This window comes from Macaca mulatta, chromosome 3 (assembly GCF_049350105.2).
Source record: "Macaca mulatta isolate MMU2019108-1 chromosome 3, T2T-MMU8v2.0, whole genome shotgun sequence".
Taxonomy (NCBI): domain Eukaryota; kingdom Metazoa; phylum Chordata; class Mammalia; order Primates; family Cercopithecidae; genus Macaca; species Macaca mulatta.
The window spans coordinates 18861121-18884568 of NC_133408.1; the positions used below are offsets into that span (position 1 = coordinate 18861121).

The window sequence follows — 23448 nt, forward strand, 5'->3', positions numbered from 1 at the left end:
CACCTGGGGAATTTGTTTAAAAATTCCGAATCCCAGCTCTATCCTTAAGAGAATGTGAATTTATAGGTTAGTGGGTGTCTTGGTCCTTTTGGGCCATGATAATAAACAGGGGTGGCTTATATAAAAGAGAAACTTATTGCTCACAGTTCTGAAGGCTGGAAAGTCTAAGAGCAAGAAACTGGCAGATTTGGTGTCTAGTGAGGGCCTGCTTCCTGATTCAGAGATAGCACTTTTTACTTGTGTCCTCACATGATGAAAGGGGCAAACATGCTCCCTTAGATCTCTTTTATGAAGGCATTAATCTCATTTACAAGGGTTCTGACTTCATGACCTGATCACCTCCCAAACTCCCCACCTCCGAATATCATTGCATTGGTGATAAAGTTTCCACATATGAATTTGGGGGGATGCAACATTCAGACCATAACAGTGAGGCTCAGGAATCTGTATTGTTAAAAAAAACAGCTAAGTTGACGGTATGCGGAAATTTAGGGGACCATGATGTGAGAAAATCTTTCTGACTCTTTTTTCTTTGAGGTTTTTGTCAATTTTTCTTAATCCTTCAACACCTTTATAGGTCTGTGAAACTTTTGAATTATTCTTACCTCGTGTTTGGCAGTCTGTAACTGAACAGGATCTTGGACAAAAGCTGACAGTGAGATAAATGGAATAATTTCAAATCTGTTTAGAGTAGAAGGCACTTATTAGAAACCAGAGGCTAAGATAGACTAAATTCACAGAATATTAAGAGAAGTCTTATCTGAGACCCTCCCTAAATGAATTTCCTGGTGTAAGCTCGGGGATGTGTGCAGTTAGTAAAAGGGCAGTGCAGCATGGAGTATTAAACAGTCTGGCAGGAAAATGTGCCCTAGTGTGTCTCTGGAACTCCCAAAGGGAGGACAAGTAGATTACCTGTCTGGCCTCAAAGACTCACTTCATAGTCTTTGAGATGAGGAGAAGGAGGTAACTCTGTAGCTTCCCTGATGAGGACACTCCTACCCCAAGGGCATGCACATTCAGTTCCATTGCTATAACTCGCCAAAAAACCTTCGGATCTGTGGCCAAGTCTCCAGGCCCCAAAGCACTGGCCTCAATCTAGAGAGGTTCTTAAGCTCAAATGCCAATCTCTCATCAGATTAGCAAAAGTATGGAGTGAGGCAGTATTTGTACATTTCTGAGAAACAAAAAATTAGATTTCCAGTATTTTACATTGCCTGGTCATCAAAACCACCAGAACAAATTAGCCAATTTTTTATGAAATAGTTATTAGAATGAGAAATTGATCTACTAAATATTTTCAGGATTTAAATTTCGCAAAAAGAATTAAGACTCTATGAGTTGTTTAGGCCATTGGAAAGTACTCAGAATTTAATACTTTGTTTTGTTATTTCCTCAGTTATTACCTCATTTAATCCAAGAGAGTGAAGAAATGTAAGCAGGGAGAAAGAGCTATGATGTTCTGTGGCTGGAACTTGAGATAGGTTAGTTGCTTACCAGACTAATTTCCATTAATTTCTAGGCACACATTTTCCATATTTCTTTGCAGTGGCCAATAAGTGGTGGTGGTAGGATGGTGGGTGATATGGTTTTGCTGTGTCCCCACCCAAAATCTCGTCTTGAATTGTGATCCCTATAATCGTCATATGTCAAGGGAGGGAACGGGTGGAGGTGACTGAATCATGGGGGCAGTTTCCCCCATGTTGCTCTTGTGATAGTGGGTGAGTTCTCATGAGATCTGATGTTTTTATGTTTGACAAGTTTCTCCTTTGGTCATTCTTCTTCCTGCCACCTTGTGACGAAGGTGCCTTGCTTCCCCTTCACCTTCCACCATGATTGTAAGTTTCCTGAGGCCTCCCCAGCCATGTGGAACTGTGAGTCAATTAAACCTCTTTCCTTTATAAATTACCCAGTCTTGGGTATTTCCTTATAGTAATGTGAGAACAGATCAGTACAGTGGTGTTTGATGTGCCTGAATTCATGTCAATGGAATTTGGAGGTAAGTGTTACACACAACTTCAAGTCTTGGCCCATGGAACCTTCTCATATGCAGTTCTTCATGATCCTATCATTGTCTTAATGTAGAAGAAGATGAAGCCTTAGAACATGCTTCTATCACAAGATGGCAGGAAACTGCATCCCTGAATGACTATGTGGAGTAGAGCTTCCTGCTATCTCATTTAATTATTACATGAGCTAGTGTCTTAGTTTATTCAGGCTATTAAAACAAATTATCATAGACTGGGTAGCTTATAAACAGCAGACATTCATTTCTCACAGTTTTGGAGGCTGGGAAGTCCAAGGTCAAGGCCTGCAGGATAGTTGTCTGGTAAGGACCTGCTTACTGGTTACTCTGTTGCCCAGGCTGCAGTGCAGTGCTGCAATCCTGGCTCACTGTGGCCTTGAACTCCTAGGCTCAAGCGATCTTCTCACCTAAGTCTCCCAGTAGCTGGGACAACAGGTGTGCATGACCTTGCCTGGATAATTTTTAATTTTTTTCTGTAGAGAAGGGGTCTTGCTATGTTGCCCAGGCTGATTTTGGACTCCTTGCCTCAAACAATCCTCCCCCCTCAGCCTCTTGATGTGCAGTTACAGGCATGATCCACTGTGCCCAGTCAACATTAATCTTTTCTCTGTGTTCTCATATGTCTGAAGGGCTGAGGAGTCTCCCTTGGGCCTCTTTTATAAGGGTACTCATCCCATTTGTGAGGGGTATACCCCCATGACTTAATCGCTTTCTGAAGTCCCAACCTCCTGCCACCATCACCTTAAGGGTGAAGATTTCTGCATATGAATTTTGAAGGTACACAGACATTCAGACCATAGTACAGAGCAAGTGCAATAAGTGGTTGCTGGCACCTTCAGTGTAGCAAAGCAGTAGGAACTGGTGGGGACTGTGGAGAACACATGCCTGTCCGAAGAGGGCAGCAGCTACCCAGCCATCCTTAGACTGTGGGGTATGTGACCACTGCCCAAAGGCCCAGGCTTCTAGTACTATTGATACAGAAGGGCTGGGCTCCCAGCTAAACCCCACCCTTAACCTGGAACTGCGACCCTAAATGAAAACAGCTGACCTTGTTTTTCCACCCAAATGTTGCCTTTTGGCCTGCCTTGCCCCCATGCTGTGCCTATAGACATTAGCTGGCAGAGTAACACAAGTGGCTGAACATCAGGGATGCTTGTTATTCACACAGTTTGTATCGAGCAGCTGAGCAGTGAGCAGAGAAGTAACTGAGTGTCGGAGACTACAGCTGGAGTCTAACTTTGGATGGTGCAGCTTCAGAGAGGGGCCTGGCCAGAGATGGCTGGGCTTCAGGGAAAGATCACCTTCCCAGCCCTTTCTGCTGAAAGCCACCCTCCGCTCAATAAAGTCTTCCGTATTCATCACCTTTCAAACAGTTCATGTGACCTGATTCTTCTTGGACGCCCGACAAGAACCCGGGTGCTGAGAGGGCAGGGGCTACCACCCTGACCCTCCACTGAGCTGGTTGACACTTGGCCATCCCCAGAGGACAGAGCTGAAAGAGGACTGGTAGTAACACTTGGACACTGCTGCTGGGCCTGCATAGAGCCTGCTCCCACCGGAGAAGAGTGACTGGATGCTTCCAGCATTTGTTCACTCTGGTTCCCACACTCACTCACTTGCACGCTCCCTCCCATGAGGAGTGGCCAGTGGCAGGCTGACTGAAATGAGTCCTTCCGGTTCCTGCCTGTGAAGGGGGTCAAGGGAACTATCCCACCTCAAGATCACCTTTGGGGTTAGGATTTCAGCTTATCAGTTTTGGGGGAACACATGCATTCAGCCCAGAGCAGTAAGAAATAAACTCTTAATGTGAAATTTTGGGGTCGTTTCAACATTTAATGGACTATTAATATTCAGTCAGCTCCTGAAGGTGCCTATTTACTAATATGTCAGGGGTTCTCACTTTTTCGACATCAAATTTCTTTTGAGCCCCAACGTGATGGCCTGAGTCTCACACGTATTCATTCACCTCTGGAATTCAGAACCATCTGTACGTTTGGCTGACTGATGTGGCAGATACACCAGAGGCCTATTTGCAGTAGACATCGTTGAATCTTGTGGGAGAGAATTTATCCTCAGGGACAGAGATCCAGGAAGATAAGCTTGGCCTGACAGCCAAGCAGTGGTTGTGTGAGGGAAGTGGCTGCTCTGAATATGGCTTTCTGTTTGTTTTTGGATCCATCCGTGGCCCAGTTGTAGCTGAGAGAAAAAGAGGCTTGATAATAAAAACTGAAGAAATTGTGTAATTTGTATCTCTGTGCTTCACTTGTGTGTGCAAAAACCACTATATTTTTCTAAGTGAAATAAATCTCAGTTCTTGTTCATTAGGGTTTGTAGAATATTTAAACTTAGTTATGTTTTGGTGGGTGTCCAGTCTTTACAACAACCAAGGAACTTTTCCAACCCAGAAAATTGGGGGAAAAAAAGTCCTTTGGCCTTCCATCCATCGTTGACTCTTTTGAGATGCTCATTGTTTAGGGTTGTCTGTTCCAGTAGGAAATGGGTGGCTCTGGGCTCACAATAAGAAGGCTTCCAGGTGGTCAGGCCTCAAGCCATTATAAAGCCCATTTCTTAGAGGTTCTGCTGCCCTTGTGTGTGGGTAGGAGGGGGGCACACTGCAAGTTCATTGTCGCCACTGCCTTCTTTTAACTCAGAGAAGCCACCCTAGGTATTGGGGCACTTCTCTTCAGTTCAAAACATCACCTTCCATTACTCTTCCTGACTTCTTCTACCTTTATGGATCTGAAATATGAAAACTCTACTTTCTCCTGGAGTGGTAGTTGAAGGAGAGTTTAGACTTTTAAAAACACAAATGCTGGTACCTTCTGACTGTGGTGAAAGCGAGGAAACGAGGATTTTTGTTATTCCTTTGTGAGTTTACGGCAGTAAAAGAAAAACGACAGATGAAAAAGGCACGAGAAAAAGAATAGAAAGAAAAAGACAATAACAAAGAAACACTAGTCAGTTTTTCTTAACAGTAAATTTTTACAACAATTTTTACTGAAATGCCCAATATGCGCAGCAGGGTAGAATATTCCTTTAATTTCCTCCTAAGAGTGTCAAAGGGTATCTTTGCCTAACACCATACGTACTTGGCACTGTGATTGTTCTTCATAGCAGCCATGATCTCCTGCAGGGCAGACCAGAATTAGGCAGAAGGTGAAATGTTAATTAGAAGTGGATGCACCTAGAACAAAAGGCAGGATGTTGGAGGATGGCAGATCACATAAACCTGAAGGCAGCTGGGCAGATGAGAAAGAAACATTGGATCAATCAGCCACATCCTAGCAGATTGGATTTGTTTTGAAGCCTAGATTAGACATCCATTAGGGACTCCAAGAAGTAGTCAGTGGTAGTAGCAGTTGTCAAAGGAAACTTTCCAGGTAGCTAGATTTCTGCAGAAGCAGGGATTTCAGAGATACCTTAATTTGATTTAGGGTGAGAATGTTTCTACTGGTTTGTGGTTGCCCTTGATTCCGCAGTAGTACCATTCTGATTGTTTCTAGGATCTGCATGTTGATTCAACTCTTCCCCAAACTCAATGAATTATTGTGTAAACAGCTTCCTTGCTGGATACCAAAACAATTTAGAAATATTCCTGTCCATCCTATGCCCTCACACAAGAGCTCCAAGCACTTTTGAAGGACTCTTAGATGGTGACCCCTCTTCCTGAGCCATCATGAGCCCAAAGATCTTGACTCTCCATTGTGTCTCCATCTCCCCAGAGCACTGGTCATCATGGGAGATTGGTAGAGAGTGCTTCCTGCTTGCATCTGCTACTCTTCATTTTCTAATTCCACACTGTGTGGAAATCTCAGAATGACAGCTTAATATCTTCCCTCCCCACTCCCTGGTTTGCATTCTTCTATCTATGTGTAGATTCATTTAAAAATTGTTATTTTCCATGTGCCAGAGACTGTGGGTTTCCTCTGGACTTTGTTTTCTCTTCTAAATTGGAGTGAATGTTCCCTAGGCCTCTTTGCTAATAGGACCTTGTCTCCAGGATTACAACTCAGCCTTTCTTTCTCTCCCTCCAACCTCCTCTGCCCCCTCAGATCCCTGCTGGTTTCCTAATACCTTCTCTTGGTTCAGTCTGGCTTTGCTCCTAGCATGCCTTTGTACTGGATGATTGGCTCATTACTGGCGCAAGTTTTGACAGATTTTTAACAACTAGAATCTGAAGCCCAAGAAATAATGTGTAAACCAGATTTTCTTAATCAGGGTTCCTCGTCTGAACCACAGAATATTGAACATGATTTGAATAACTTCATGTTTTTTAAATTCTCTTAGCAATGGAATGTGGAAAAGACATTAAAAGAATGTATTAGTCATACAGATGATACTCAGATAAATTAATGTAGTACTAATATTTATGAGGCTTTTTGGTTATAAAACCCACCTTATTTAGGTCCCACCTGCTCCATGAAGACTTCCCTGATTCTTCTGGAGTTTCCTTCTCTGTTCTGTGTCACTTTCTATCTTTACTATATATTTTATCATTTGATCAGTTACTATTTTCTATTATTACCTGATTTACTGTGTACCTTGTTTCCTGAAGTATTAGCTCCTTGAAGGTAGGGTCATTAGTTGGCACTAGGACTGGGAGTGTTAAATTAATATGTGCTCAATAAAATTGATCCACATTCTTCTCTACTTTCTTGATGCACACTTGGTATTTGCATAAGGATTGGCCATTGGTATGTTGTTAATTCAATAAACACATAAGGCACACAAATATTTAGTTTCTATCTTTCTTTTGGTCAAACTAGAGATTTCTTCTTCCTCATCTTGATCCAATCAGTCATAAAATTCTGCCATTGTATCCATGAAGGTTTCTTAACTTGGTTTCCTTTTCTCCATTGCTATCACTTCTTTAGGTTAGGCCCATTATCTCATTTTTAGGCTGCAGAACACAGTATCTCCTAACTGGATTTCTTGTCTTTGGTTGTACTTCTCTGTAGCAGTTTGGTAAAACTTGTATTTTCTCCCATGAAAGTGAGCCATTCCTTTCCACTACTCCTCTCTTGAATCTAGGCTGGCCTTGTGACTGGCTTTAAGAATTGGAATGCGGTGGTGATGACATTGTCCACATTGTGAGCTTGGCCTCAAATAGCCTGGCAGATTTCACTCTTGCTTGTCCTAGAATCCTTAGACCATGTGAGTGAGCTCAAGCTAGCGTGCTGGTGCATATGAGGCCATGTGGAGGAAAACCAAGGAGCTCCGGCTGACAGCCTCCTCCCACCACATACGTGAGGCCAGCCTGGATCATCTAGCTGCCAGCCAATTTGTCAGCTGACTCCAGACACAGAAGACGGCCAGGTAGAATGAGCTGAGCTGATCTGCTCAGAAGAACTGCCCTCATGATCAAGAGCTAACTATTCATTCTTTTAAACCTCTAGGTTTTGAGGCAGTTTCTTTTGTAGCACAAACCAACTCATACGCCACTAAAAACAAAATCAGACATGTCCTCTCCTTTACTTAAAACCCCAGAATGCTTTCCCCCATGTGCCGTAAATAAGACCCTCAAGATCAGGATCTTGCTGGCCTCTCAAGACTTAGCTTTCATTAATCTCTACCTCATGGTTTTCCCTCTGGTAATGTGGAAACATTTAATTCACCCGTGCACCATGCTACTCCTTCCAGTCCCTTTGCTCTTCCTATACCTCCTTTCACATAGTGACCCTCTACATAATTCTTCAAATTGCAGACCAGATCCCACCTCCTCCAGGAAGCCTGATGGGTTAGATGCCTTTCCCTATGCTTTTGTGATATTCCATTCATATTCCTACCACTACAGTTAAGGATTTTCTTTTAAAATATTTGTGTTAATACCCCCTAAGTAGATGGTGAGCTTCTTAAGGGCAAGATTTGTATCTTGTTTTCATTGTGTTCCCTCTGCCTAGCAGGGTGAATGACTATTAAATAAATACATACCCCAAGTTTCAGGAATGTAAAAGTGTGGAAGAAAATGGTACCCATAGTTTGTGGCTACTTTGTACCTTCTAAAGGTCAAATAACCACCCATGATTTTAATCTATTTATTTTCATGTCGATAAATTCTATTTTTCTCCTTTCCAACTAGTTGCTTTCTGATTGATATATACTTGTGGATTCAAATCAAATTAGAAGCAAGAACACAGAGAATTTTTTTTTCTCACTCACAGCAGTTGTAAACTGTCATGCTTACATTAAAATGCTTCAAAATGTAAAACTGAAAACTGGTCTTACTTTTTCATAATTCTGAACTCAGAATTGATGAATTCATCTAGCTTGGCTTCCTAGAGAAACCCTACAATTAATTTCAAAGTAAACTCCTACCCACCCATAGAAACCCACCTAGCAGGAAGGCTGTTCAGGTCTCAACATTTATGAGCTATGAATGTGAGTGTTGACTGAAAGTCTTTTACTAACCCCAGGTGGAGAAGTGAGGCATTTGTGTGGCATGAGAGGTCTATGACAGTCATGCCTGTGGCAATGCAATTCTCAGCTCTATTGAGAGCAACACATGGGGCTTCTTCTCCTTTTTTTTTTTTTTTTTAAATTTCTGTTACATGCAGAGGCAAGTGCCCACTGTTACATCAATGAAAAAATTGTGTATCCAAGTGATCTTTTAATCCCTTTGATTCATTGTGTCTCAAAAATCACACAAATGATAACCTATGAACACATCAATAGGAATGAAGGTTGGAAAGAAAATAATCCAATGAAAACAAGAAAAATTAACATATCTCAGAATCACCACCCTAATATCATACAATAATGGATAAAATAAGTACATAACACACATACCCTCTCTGCCCACAAAATTGTGGCAAGGCTGAGTCAGTCTATGTACAGAAAAAGATATGAATATTTTGCTTGGAAATGCAGTCTGAAAACAAAGAGAGGAAATGACTTAGCACAAGATTTGCACTTGTTCTCTGAGCATAGCAAATCAAGCCGAACTACCTGAACATGCCACTTGCCTTTAGACATTATCGGCTAATCATTATGTCATAATTTTAAAGCTTGTTTAAGATTTTGGGTTTGTCTGTGAGGCTTCTGTTATGTGGCTTCTAAGCAAAAATGATCCCAGTTGTGATCTTGGAAATGCAGTTTTGAAAATGCTGATGACAAGCAATGCTGTATGAGGGACTTGGGTAGAAGTGACGGAGTCATACTCTCTGCCCTGATTACAAATGGGACAGCACTTGTTTGGATCGAGCGTCACAGCACAGATAATTACATAAAATGGGAAGGGGAAGCAAGATGCATGTACCATCATTCTAATGAGATTGTTTTCTTTGTTGCAATATTGATTTAACTCAGGACAAAAAAGTACTCCTTTTTGTGAGTTTTGTTTTCCTGAGTCTCTCTGAACTTGGGCAGGTTACACTTGGCAAATTACAGTGGTGGAGTGGGAGGCAGAGGTTGGACATGAGGGAATGGAAATTTGCAATTAGATAGGCATGCTTAGGGTAGTTAATTTTATGAAATGGAGGCAAAAGTAAAAGCACAATTTGGTGGATCAGCGGAAAGCCAAGTTTGATGGTATTACGTTAAAAAGTGATATGATGTCTATTTTTGTCCATCAAGGCTCCATTTTCAGCTCAGACAACAATAAAGTAGTTGCTAGCTCTACAAAAGAGAGCAAAATAGAGCTTGTGTCCTAACTAGAGAACATGGGGTGGGCATGTGCAGAAAACTGCATGTGACCTATGGCTAGAGAATAGTGTGTGGCATCGAGCAAGTACAAGTAGGCAAAAGGGATAAAAAGTTACAGGATGAGCCATTATTAGTGGGGTGTTTTGAAGGCAAAATCTCCTTTTACTGAAGATAATCAAATGTACCAACAAAGGTCACTTATTTTTAAAGAAGATAGTAATAAAGGTCCTGAATGAAGGAACTACAACCACTGTAGGCAAGTGTGGAACAAGCACGGTGTGGATAAGGGTCTCCACTAGTTTCTTCAGTGGAACTAGCCCTTTAATAAAGCAGTGGAACTGGGTGGTCTACACATGTGTTGTCCAATAGCCACTAGCCACCTGTGGCTATTTAAATTTAATTTAAATTAATTAAAATGAGATGAAATAAAAAAATTCTATTCCTCAAGCATATTTACCACATTTTAAGGGCTCAATTACTACACGTGCCCAGGTCGTAGCATACTGGGCAGCACAGACAAATCAGTTCCATTATTGTAGAAAGTTCTATTAGACAGCACAGAAAGAGCATTGTCTTGGGAGCCTGGGAGTGAATCCTGAGTCTGCAACTTGGTGATGGAGTGGCCCCTGTTTCTTCATATTTAAAATAGGGCTGGGTGATATAGTACCTACCTCCTGGAGCTATTATGAGGATTAAATAAATGAGTTATTTTTGAGTAAGTTGTGTAGAACCATGCTTGGCACACAGTAGTGTAATATTAGTAGTTTTTAAATGAATGGATGCCTGCTGCCTATCTTCTATAGTTTGTATATATTTAAGCTCATGTTAATTTTTAGTGGTAATGATGACTAACATTAATTGTACACTTAATCCTTGTGGGCTTGATGTTTTCCTTCCCTTGATTTAAGTGCCATTAAAATTTCATGAGGAAGACTTGATTATTACTTAATAGATGAGGACACCTGTAATTCCAGCACTTTGGGAGTCCGAGGTGGGCGGATCATGAGCTCAGGAGTTGGAGACCAGCCTGATCAACATGGTGAAACCCTGTCTTTACTAAAAAATACAAAAATTAGCTGGGTGTGGTGGCAGGCACCTGTAATCCCAGCTACTTGGGAGGCTGAGGCAGGAGAATCACTTGAAACTGGAAGATGGAGGTTGCAGTGAGCCGAGATGGCGCTACTGCACGCCAACCTGGGTGAAAGAGCAAACTCCATCTCAAAAAAAAAAAAAGAAAAGATGAGAACATTAAACATATAGATCATTCAGAAACAATTTTGAACTTTGCTGACTATTAACTGCTGTAGCATTTACCAGCATGATGAACTAGCAGACTCCCAAGTCTATGCTATATTGACTTTTATCCTTTAAACTAAATGTAACACATGTCTCTCCTGGCTTTAATACTGAGTTAAAGAAATGTTCAAGAATATCTGGTGTAATAGTAACAGCTAACCTTCACAAGCACTTAACATATGCATCACACAGTATGTAATATGTGCTAGTCACTGAGCTAGGAACTTTATATGCAGTATATTAATTGATTTTATCCTTACAATAAGTCTATGAGATACAAACTAGTATTACCCCTTTTTATAAATGAGTAAATTTAAGCTCAGAGAGGTTTGGTAAATTGTCTAAGTTCATATAACCAGTAAGTCACACAACTAGCCCGAAGACTCAAATCCTATTTCTAATGCCTGTTTTCGTAAGCCCTATGCATGCTGTCTTTCAGTATAGAGTACAGGAATACACAGGTAGTTGACCTAGGAGGATGCTGCCTGACTAGTGCAAATACTAGTGCTCAGAACAGACAAGTCAAGGAACTTCACTTAATAGCTACTTAACTACTTGAACAAGGCTATTTCAGTCCTGTGTGCTATGCGTGCATATCCTGACTTGCCCTTTCCTTGGGGAAAATTGGGAGAAAAAAGTACATACATGGAAATGTACTATTAGCTACTGCAACAGATTTGGCAACGGCTGTGGACCACAGCCTCTCAGCAAAGGAGGAGAATGTCCCTGCTAGCAAGTGCCTGCTTCCCAAGCTCAGTTCCATAGGATTCCCCCTTTGCACACTTCCCAGTCTCCTTTGGAATCAGCTGGATCCCCGTGAGAAAAGGAAAAGTAGTGTATCTGGGAAGTCAGATCTAAGCAAACACCTCTCTGCTTGGAGTTCTCAAAATAATTTTCAATGAGATAAAGCTTCTTGAGTCAGAGGATATGACATTCTCATTTGCATGATTCAGAATGGCAGTGACGCCACGGGCAGTCAGTCATTGGAAAGGAGTTCCCGAACATGAAACACTGAACAATTAAACAGGCACTGTAGCTGGCACCGAATGAATTATCTTAGATAACCGAAGCCTGTTCCATTGGGCCCAGCACAGGAAGCTGGTGACTATCAGAACTTCACAGTAGGTTATTCCTGTTACCGCCCTAACGTTTTCCTGGTGTGGGGACGGATGGCCGATAGGTTTTAGAAGGACAGAAGTTGCTGAACTTCTTACCCTGAGCATAGTATACAGTGCTTATTTACTTACACCTTTCTCTTTGCAATGGCTCAGAGAACTATTCATATTGTATTACAATGGGAATTTGTAACCTGGTAGCCACACAGAGGAAAAAGCTCTTTAAGTCATCTCGAAGTCATATACAGAAGGTTGATTTTGTGTCCTGAGAAAAGGGCTCACAGTTTCTATTATATTCTGAAAGGGGCCTCTGGTTTCTAAAAGAACAGAACTTTAAAAAATACATGGTATTTTAAAAAATACTTGGGAATGTAGGCATGACTGCCCTGCCAGACTTAGCTACTAACAGCCCATTTATTTGGTAGGCTTCCTGTTCAGTCTCTTCTGTTCCCTAAAAAAGTTGCCGTAATTTTGAAGACAAATAGACTCAGAGAATTGCCCTGTGTGCTTTTAGAATCAATCACAGTTTCCACCTAAGTAGGAGTTTAAGATCTCACCCGTGGATTTTCAATAGTAAATGATGTCAATAGTAAAGATGAGGTATTTGTAGAGCATCCTGGCTCATGGGGAGAGCCAGCTGTGTTCATTTTCTCTTTGTGACTATGCACACTAGTGCTGGCAGGCCTTTTGACAACTGAGGACTGCATTTCTAACCTCTATAGAAACCCAGCCTCGCCCTTTCAGTGCACAGGTTCAAACTTGCTTCCTCTCAGGCCACCTGGAGCAAATCGTCCTTTTATAGTGATGTCAGTCCCTATAATCTCATCCAGTGGGTGAGCGTATCACAATCAGAATTTGGTGGCTGGTTTTAGAGAAAAGCTGTGGATTGTGAAAAATGGGTCTGATCAAGTGGCAATAATGCTAGGAGCTATAGGAATGGGAGGAAATAGGACTCACTATAAATTTCTTATGTGACGTGTTGACAGTTGAAATAAGCCACTTGCAGCAGGAGAAAACCTGTCAGCACTGCCTCTACTTTTTGCTCATCCCACCGTTAAACTCCAGTGCTATCTTTTCTATGGTGATTCATCAGGGAGGCATTTGCTGCCAAGAAATCACTCATTTTGGTTTTCTATTAGCTACTGTCATTAGCTAAATCCAAATTGTACAGCAAGATTGGGAAGAGAGAGTTAGAAGCAGGCATCCTTATAAAGTTTTCTACAAAGGTAACTTTTCCCCCTGTAAGCCAAAAGTTATAAGAACAAATAGTTCAACTTGTATTTTACTGTGTGGACAGAGAGACAGAGTTGGTAATGTTGACATCAGTAGAAAATGAAAACATATTTTGTTACTGCTCCCTATCACTTCTTTCTACTAAACCAAAGAATGGTTGGAAAAAATGAAAAAATCTTACATTGTTATTGGGAATAATTGGTCAAGAAACTCTTCTGTTTAAAAAAATTGAAGTTATTTAATTATAAAAGATTAAAATGCAAGAAAAATTCACTTTCAACTACAATTTTGCTGCCACAACTGATAAAAACATGTGGCATAGTAGAGATCTCATTTAGAGTTCTTTGATGAAAGCTAGGAGACTGTTAGATTTTGGGGCTCCACCCAAGACATACTGATCTCTAGAATCTGCATTTTAATAAGACTCTCAGGGAATTTGTATGCACATTTCAGTTTGAGAAACTCTGATATAGGGTAATATTTCTCAAACTTAGATAACCACCATAATTGCTTATGTGTAGAGCTCTTCAGAAATATTGTACAGAGATAATGAATGAGTCTTTTTCGACTTACTTGTTTAACAAACTTTCTCCTTTACTTCAGTGAGATGTTCACGGGTTACCACAGCAAACTGACTAATCCTGGTTTGTAGCTCATTCTCTAGTATTCCAAAGCATTTCTGCACACTCCACTTGATTGTATACGCTTACCAGAGACTATTGTGTTTGTTCATAAGCCTGCTAATGATGCAATGTAAATAATGTAAATTGATAAAATCTGAGTGTGAAGAGAGTGATACCGTTTATTTGTTGTTGTATGTGGACAAGACAACTGTAAGTGATAAAAAAAATTGTAAAAATCTAAGACGTTAGGCTCCTGTTTCTTTACAAAGTCTTGAAGGCTTCACTCCAAAGAAACTAAAACTGGAGACTGTATATCTTGTCTTTTTGTGTGAAATACACAAGAAAGATGGCTTTACTGTTTAATCAGTAGACTTCTATAAGAAAAAGTCCATACTTGACATAAAAAGTCTGTCAAATGCATATGTTTATATTTTAGTTTCATATAAAGGATTATACCTTAAAGATGTACATATGTCATATTTTGTTCAGATTTTTTGCTTTATGAAACTTTTGGGCTGAGCAAATTGTATGCTAGTTATAATTTTGTCGGGGTTTCTACTACACATATTTCCAGATCTCATCCAAGACCACTGGATTAGGATGGGGCTTAGAATATGTATTTTTAAAAAGACCTGCCATTCAGCTAGGATTGGAAATTATTGAATTAGAGAATCCTGGTTGACCAAGCAATGTTACAGAAGTAGAAAAACTTTTACAGGTTTAGATATTTTAAGAATGTTTCTAGCACATTTGCTAAAGAATTTCCAGAATTTTTACAATAAAAAGCAATCTCAGCTGATTCCACAGATAATCTTTTGGATATTGTCTCCTTTCCTAGTATGATGTTTTTGAAGTTTTCCTGGGACTGGACCAGCTGGTCCCTCTGAAACTGTCTGTTTATAAACCAGGAAGAGGGAGAGCTTTGGATCAAACTTTCCGTATGTCAGTTTTGGAATATCTAAATTTTCCTCTACACCCCAACCCCACTGAAGTTGGTCAGAGAGGCACACATACTTTGGGGAGATTCATTACTCTCTAGTGACTTCCTGTTTCCTTAGTCACTGTTAAACCTACATAAGAAACTGAGCAAAGGGGATTTTGAGAAGATTAAGCTGTACTGATTCCCTCTGGACCAGCGGACTAATAAGCTTGTCCTTCGATCCCCTGATCCTGTTTATGTAGCCACTGTATATGCCTTCCAGGCCCCTGCGGAATCCTGGATACTGGTAGGTTATGTATCTATGGAAAGATAAACAACCTTCACATGACAGGAGGGCTGGAAAATGAGATTATCACCTGCCTTTTAAATTAGAGATGGCAGCTACACTTATTCCTGGATCAGATTTGAGTCTTGTCTTTAAGGCTTTAAGAATGTACGTTTTAAAAATGATGTTTTAAGTGAGCTGTCTTCTGGACTTGCCACCCTGCCTGCGGTCCACTCTTCTAGCTGCTCTGCATAGCTCCAATATTTGGCTGTCGGATACATACCCAATATCTACATGAGCATTTGTTTATATTAGGGCCTTTGCTTTGCAAGTGCACCTTCTGGCTATTTTGCATGAAAAATGCCATGATTTATTTTGATGTGTTGGATCTGGGTTGGAATATCTGCTCGATGTCGAGGTGATTGCGTGACCATGCTAAACCTAGGCCCACTTAGCTATAACTGGAGACAACACCACAGCACTGTCTCCCTTGGCTTCAGAATCTGGCTGTCTGGTTATAATTTGCCACCCACCTCCTTCTCTCTAATTACCAGTGAGACTTTAGAGAAAGAGGTAATCCAAATCCAAGCACATTAAATGCATCAAATGTCTTTGAGAAGAGACCTGCCAAGACTCTGGTGTAAATTCTATGGTTTCTCACATTATGCCTGTGTTTCCCAGACTTGCCTGATCTTAAAAGTCCTTGTGTATGGTGTGGGATGAGGAAGGGCAGTACTTAAAAAATATAGACCCCAAGCCTTCCCAGGAATTTTCACTCACTTGGTCTGTTGGGGGTGAGAGCAGGTGATCCTTATAAACAGATAAGTTCAAGACTCCCAGCTTTAATGTTTTGGGATTTATTTCGTTCTGATGCCCTAATACTGCAAGCTCAATAAATTATGACCAGGATGTGTGTGAACATAGTTGATGCGCATGGATGAAGGGTGCTAAATGCTTCTTGTGATTCTGAAAAAGTCAATGGCAGCATGTGATGCTCACTTGTTCTAAACAGTAGAACTGTTCAAGAAAACCTTTGCAGGCCGGGCATGGTGGCTCATGCCTGTAATCCCAGCACTGTGGGAGGCCGAGGCGGGCCGATTACCTGAGGTCGGGAGTTTGAGACCAGCCTGATCAACATTTCCAGAATTTTTGGTTTGTAGCTCATTCTCTAGTATTCCAAAGCATTTCTGCACACTCCACTTGATTGTATACGCTTACCAGAGACTGTTGTGTTTGTTCATAAGCCTGCTAATGATGCAATGTAAATAGTGTAAATTGATAAAATCTGAGTGTGAAGAGAGTGATAACATTTATTTGTTGGTACTAGAAAAAAAAAAAAAAAAAAAGTAGCCGGGCGTGGTGGCACATACCTGTAATCCCAGTTACTCGGGAGGCTGAGGCAGGAGAATCACTTGAATCCAGGAGGCGGAGGTTGCAGTGAACCGAGATCATACAATTGCACTCCAGCCTGGGCAACAAAAGTGAAACTCTGTCTCAAAGAAAGAAAACCTTTCCAGAACCTATGATCTAATCTGAACTCCAAAGAATATCACAGAAGCTAAAGTTGGCCTTATTTATAATAATGCAGTCAAAATAAGCAATTCTTAACTCATAGTGGTTGCAAAGATCAATTAACACCATATCCAGTCATTATAAAATAAAAACGCCAAATTTTTGATATTTTACAATATCAATACTATTAAGTTAGCATGTCAAATAAAAAGGAAGCTTATACTATATCTAAATGTATGTATTGTATACATACACATGTGTATATGTGTGTAGATATATATGCTATTGTTACTGGTGGAGGGTGCCCAAGTTCTTGGCTTTTGAACAAATGCACAAAGCAGGGAAAGAATGAAGCAACAAAAGCAGAGATTTATTGAAAATGAAAGTACACTCCGGAGGGTTGGAGTGGGCAGAGCATAGGGGCTCAAGAGCCCTGTTACAGAATTTTCTGGGGTTTAAATATCCTCTAGAGGTTTCCCATTGGACACTTAGTGTAGTCCCCATGCAAATGAAGTAGTGGCCAGCAATCAGTCTGATTGGTTGTGGAAAGCAACCAGTCAGAGACTGAAGTGATGTTACAAAGGTTACACCCTATGCAAATGTCTGATTGGTTGTGGAAAGCAACCAATCAGCGGTACTTTCAATTTTCCATCTGCCACGCAGAAAAAGGGCAGGGGGGAGGTTGCAAAGAAAGTAGCCTGTGGTCCTTTGGTTACTTAGGTGTGGTAACTTGGGGTTTTCCTTTTGATTTAGTTCTAGGAAGTCAGTGTGAATTGGCCTTAGGTTCCCTGCCTCCAGATCCTATTCTCCTGCCTCACTATATACACATATCTTTATACATATAAGGTACATGAATAACACGAGGTATGGAAACTTTATGGCTGGTACCTGGCTTATGTTAATTTTAGCATTGGAAACAGTTCAAATGGAAGAGAGCTTACAAATAATTCATTTCAACTACTTCATCTTACTCATCAGGATATTGAAACGTGGGGAGGCTAAAATGAAACAGATGGTTATTGTTGGAGCATGGACAAGAACTGTTAATGTCAATATTTTGCTCAGAGCACATTTTAATTTTATTTTTAATCAGATTTATCAAAGCATAATTTATGTGATAGAAAATGCACCCATTTTCAGTGTTCAGTAAGCTTTGACAAATGTATGCCCTTGTGTAACCACCGTCCTGATCAAAACAGGTAACATTTCCATAACCCCAGAAATTTATCTCATGCCCCTTTGCAGTGCACTGCTCTGATCTCGATCATTATAGATTAATGTTACCTGTTCTAGAATCTCATATACACAGAATCATACCACATATGCTCTTTTGTACTTGGCTTCTTTTGTTCAATGTAATGTCACTGAAATTGATTCATGTTGTTGCACCTTTCGGTATTTGTTCCTTTTTATTGCTGACCAGTATTTTATCGAGTGAATATATCACAATTGGCATATTCATTCAGCTGTTAATGTACATTTGGATTGTTTGTAGTTTTTAGCTCTTATGAATAAAACTGCTGTAGACATTCATATACAAATGTTTCTGTGACTATAAATTTTTATTTTTTTAATTAAATACTTCGGAGCAGAATTGTTGGGTCATATATGTATATGAGTGGGTTTGAAGTAGTGTCTCATTGCAATTTTAATTTGCATTTCTCTGATTACTAGTGACCTTGAGCATCTTTTCATGTACTTGTTGGCTACTTGTATTTCTTCTTTTGCTTGTTCAAGTTTTTTGCCCTTTTAAAAAATTTTTTAACTTATTTTATTTTATTGTTTATGTAGAGATGGGGCCTGGATGTCTTGCCCTGACTGTGTGAAACTGCTGGTCTTAAGCGATCCTCTCATCCTGACCTCCCAAAGCATTGGGATTACAGGTATGAGCCACTATGCCTGGCCTCTCTTTTTTATTGCATTATTTGTCTTATTATTACTGACTTGTAAGAGTTCTTTATGTATTGTAATATAGGCTGTTTTTGAATATATGTATTTCAAATATTTGCTCCCAGCTTTGCTTGCCATACCATTTTCTTATTAATGAATTAACTAATTTGTTTTAGGATTTATTTTATTTGCTCTATTGGCTTCTTAGCTAAACTTTTTATTAATATTTAGTAGTTGTTCTAGCCCTAAAACTTATCAATGTTTACTATTTCACACTTCATAGTTCCTAGTTAACACTTACACTTAATATAACTTACACTTAATATAACTACACTTAAAACACTTCTCATTGCAATAACCTTATAATAGTTTAATTCCATTTTCCACTCCACCCATCCTTGATGCTATTTTTGTGCCATTTTTTGCATATAACATAAAAAGTCCACTGTTTAATGCCTTTTTTTTCCCTTAAATAGTCAGTTGTCTTTTAAGGAAATTATAAGAACAACAATAAAAATGTATTTGTTATTTACTGTTTCCAGTGGGTTTCAATCCTGGTATATTTCAGTTTCTATTTGATAACATTTTTTTCCTGCAGCTTGGAGAATAGCCTTTAGCATTTCTTCTAGTGCAGATTGATGCTGACAAATTCTTTCAGCTTTTGTTTATCTTAGAATGATTTTTCAAATCCTTTCTTTTACAGGATATTTTCAATAAATATATTCATCCTTGTTGTTACATTTCTGGTGATCTTCATTTTCCTGTGTAGATCCATATTTCCATCTGGTATCATTCCCTATCTACCTAAATCTACCTCCTTTGCCAAATGATATAATAGAAATAATCTGTTTTTTTAAATTAATTAATTAATTTATTTATTTATTTTAGAGGGAGTCTTGCTCTGTGGCTGAGGCTGGAGTGCAGTGGCATGGCCCCGGATCCCAGCTCACTGCAACCTCCACCTCCTGGGTTCAAGTGATTCTCGTGCCTCAGCCTCTAGAGTAGCTGAGATCACAGGCAGGCACCACCATGTTTTTGTATTTTTAGTAGAGATGGGGTTTCACCATGTTGGTTAGGCTGGTCTCGAACTCCTGACCTCAAGTGATCCACCCACCTTGGCCTCCCGAAATTCTGGGATTCCAGGCATGAGCCACCAAAAATAATCTCTTTGAACTTTAGTTTTCTCATAAGCAAAACGGATGGATTAGACTGGATTGTGTTAGGGTTCCTACATGTTGTAATATTTTCAAGAATCTTCTAAAAGTATGTTTTGATTACTGGGCTTATTTTAATATAAGTTCCACAAGTATCTTTTTGCAATAGCTAGCTTTTTTCTTTATAGAAAAAATTTGAATAAGCCTTCTCCTAAAAGAACTTTATTCTTGAAACAAGACAGCTCTGTAAAAACATACCTGTTTGTTTTTGCATCTAATCTCTCCTTTTATCATTTTCTACTGACCTATGGGCAGGGCTCAGTGATAATGTGACTTTTCCTCAGTTGATTTCAGTAAGTTGGGTGCATGACTTAGCAATTTGTAAAACTTTGAGGATTTGTGAAAAGGCTGAGGCCTGTTCTGATAGTAAAGCAAAGTAGCATAAATGCAAATATAGCTATTCACCTACCAGACAAAAGTCTTACACTCTGCCTTTTATCCCTAGTTTGGCTGAGCCTTGACACCTATCAGCTCATTCTGCTTAGTACAGGAGAAGCCTAGCCTAGGCCTAGGTCTACAGTTGACCTCTTTGGTGCTTGGTGTAGTTGCTCAGAATCATGGGTAAGTGTGAGTGCCTCAGGTGCAGACAGGCTGCCTTGTTTGTTCGGGTGGTGATCTGGCTTTCTGCCTTGGGTTCCTGATTAGTGTTCCTAGTCCTGTCTGTGCCTGGTTCCATATTCCAGCCCATTAAGCCAGGAACGTGATATTCTTCTCAGATCTTTCCAGGGTCCTTCTCTAGAGTCTCTAGATCCCAAATAATCATAGTCACTTGACTTGAGCCTAATACAAAACAGACCATTGTCTTAGGACAGTGATGGGACCAGACACATGACAGTGGGTGTCACCATGCCCTAAAACCACCGCTGCCACCCTCTTCTGACTAAGTGAATATTCCCCTTCGATGACAGCAGCAAACAGAACCCTCAACTCTGTTTTTATCCTCATTCTCTTAATCTTTGTTTTAGATAGGAATAGAAGAATGTCACTTCTTATGTATTACGGAGAGAAGTGATTGACTTAGAACTGTGTCAAATTGCCAATTTTATGGATAGGATGATGGGACTCCTCAATGGAGAGGAGAGGCTGCTTTGTTTTAGCATTCAAAATTCCATAGTGGATGTGAGCGTAAACTTTCTCTAAAATTCTGGAGAAAATCTGAATGTCATTTTTTCTCTGTGCTTCTGGTATTACAAGGACTAGAAGTGCTTGCTGTGTAGAAGCTCTTTAGTTTCATTAGATCCCATTTGTCAATTTTGACTTTTGTTGCCATTGCTTTTTATGTTTTAGTCATGAAGTCTTTGCCCATGCCTATGTCCTGAATGGTATTGCCTAGGTTTTCTTCTAGGGCTTTTAGGGTTTTAGGTCTTACATATAAGCCTTTAATCCATCTTGAGTTAATTTTTGTATAAGGTGTAAGGAAGGGGCCCAGTTTCAGTATTCTGCATATGATTAGCCAGTTTTCCCAGCATCATTTATTAAATAGGGAATCCTTTTCCCATTGCTTGTTTTTGTCAGGTTTGTCAAAGATCAGATGGTTGTAGATGTGTGATATTATTTCTGAGGCCTCTGTTCTGTTCTATTGGTCTATATATTTATTTTGGTACCAGTACCATGCTGTTTTGGTTACTGTAGACTTGTAGTATAGTTTGAAGTCAGGTAGTGTGATGCCTCCAGCTTTGTTTTTGTTTTTTTTGCTTAGGATTGTCTTGGCTATATGGGCTCTTTTTTGGTTCCATATGAAATATAAAGTAGTTTCTTGTAATTCTGTGAAGAAAGTCAATGGTAATTTGATGGGGATAGCATTGAATGTATAAATTACTTGAGTAGTATGGCCATTTTCACAATATTGATTCTTCCTATCCATGAGCATGGAATGTTTTTCCATTTGTTTGTGTCCTCTCTTATTTCCTTGAGCAGTGGTTTGTAGTTCTCCTTGAAGAGGTTCTTCACATCTGTTGTAAGTTGTATTGCTAGGTATTTTACTCTCTTTGTAGCAATCGTGAATGGAAGTTCATTTATGATTTGGTTCTCTGTTTGCCTATTATTGGTGTATAGGAATGCTTGCAATTTTTGCACATTGATTTTGTATCCTGAGACTTTGCTGAAGTTGCTTATTAGCTTAAGGAAATTTTGGGCTGATCCATCTCACGTGCAAAGACATATGTAGGCTCAAAATGAAGGGATGGAGGAATATTTACCAAGCAAATGGAAAGCAAAAAAGAGCAGGGCTTGCAATCCTAGTTTCTGATAAAACAGACTTTAAACCAACAAAGATAAAAAAAAAAAAAAAAAGACAAATAAGGGCATTACATAATGGTAAAGGGATCAATGCAACAAGAGGAGCTAACTATCCTAAATGTATATGCACCCAATACAGGAGCACCCAGATTTAAATTAGAACTCAGGATTAAGACACTCACTGAAAACCACACAACTACATGGAAACTGAACAACCTGCTCCTGGATGACTACTGGGTAAATAACGAAATTAAGGCAGAAATAAATAATTTTTTTGAAACCAGTGAGAACAAAGACACAATGTACCAGAATTTCTGGGACACAGCTAACGCAGTGTTTAGAGGGAAATTTACATACACTAAATGCCCACAGGAGAAAGAGGGAAAGATCTAAAATCGACACCCTAACGTCACAATGAAAAGAACTAGAGAAGCAAGAGAAAACAAATTCAAAAGCTAGCAGAAGACAAGAAATAACTAAGATAGACACACAAAAAAACCTTTAAGAAAAAAATCAGTGAATCCAGGAGTTGGTTTTTTGAAAAGATTAACCAAATAGACTGCTAGCCAGACTATTAAAGAAAAAAAGAGGGCCGGGCACAGTGGCTCATGCCTGTAATCCCAGCACTTTGGGAGGCAGGCAGATCATGAGGTCAAGAGATCAAAACTGTCCTGGTCAACATGGTGAAACTCCATCTCTACTAAAAATACAAAAATAAGCTGGGTGTGGTGGCGTGTGCCTGTAGTCCCAGCTACTTGGGAGCCTGAGGCAGGAGAATCACTTGCACCCGTGAGGCAGAGGTTGCAGTGAGCCCCAATCATGCCACTGCACTCTAGCCTGGGTGGCAGAGCGAGACTCTGTCTCAAAAAAATAAAAAATAAAAAATAAAAAAGAGAAGAATCACATAGGCACAATAAAAAATAATAAAGGGAATATCACCACTGATCCCACAGAAATACAAACTACCATCAGAGAATACTATAAACACCTCTATGCAAATAAACTAGAAAATCTAGAGGAAATTGATAAATTCCTGGACACATACACCCTCCAAGACTAAACCAGGAAGAAGTCAAATCCCTGAATAGACCAATAACAAGTTCTGAAATTGAGGCAGTAATTAATAGCCCACCAACCAAAAAAAGCCCAAGACCAGATGGATTCACAGCCAAATTCTACCAGAGGTACAAAGAGGAGCTGGTACCATTCCTTCTGAAACTATTCCAAAAAATAGAAAAAGCGGGACTCCTCCCTAACTCATTTTGTGAGACTGCATCATCCTGATACTAAAATCTGGCAGAGACACAACAAAAAAAGAAAATTTCAGGCCAATATCCCTGATGAACATAGATGCGAAAATCCTCAATAAAATATTGGCAAACTGAATCCAACAGCCCATCAAAAAGCTTATCCACCACGATGAAGTCAGCTTCATCCCTGGGATGCAAAATCTGAATG

At 39.8% G+C, this 23448-nt stretch overlaps 1 long non-coding RNA gene across 1 annotated transcript in view; it reads left to right on the top strand.

The window, feature by feature from the left end:
• Nucleotides 1-23448, top strand: part of LOC106997288 (uncharacterized) — a 276798-nt gene that overhangs the window by 169723 nt on the left and 83627 nt on the right. The window contains exon 2 of the long non-coding RNA XR_013414946.1: nucleotides 18440-18531. This is a non-coding gene — a long non-coding RNA (uncharacterized LOC106997288). The remainder of the gene's footprint in view (nucleotides 1-18439; nucleotides 18532-23448) is intronic.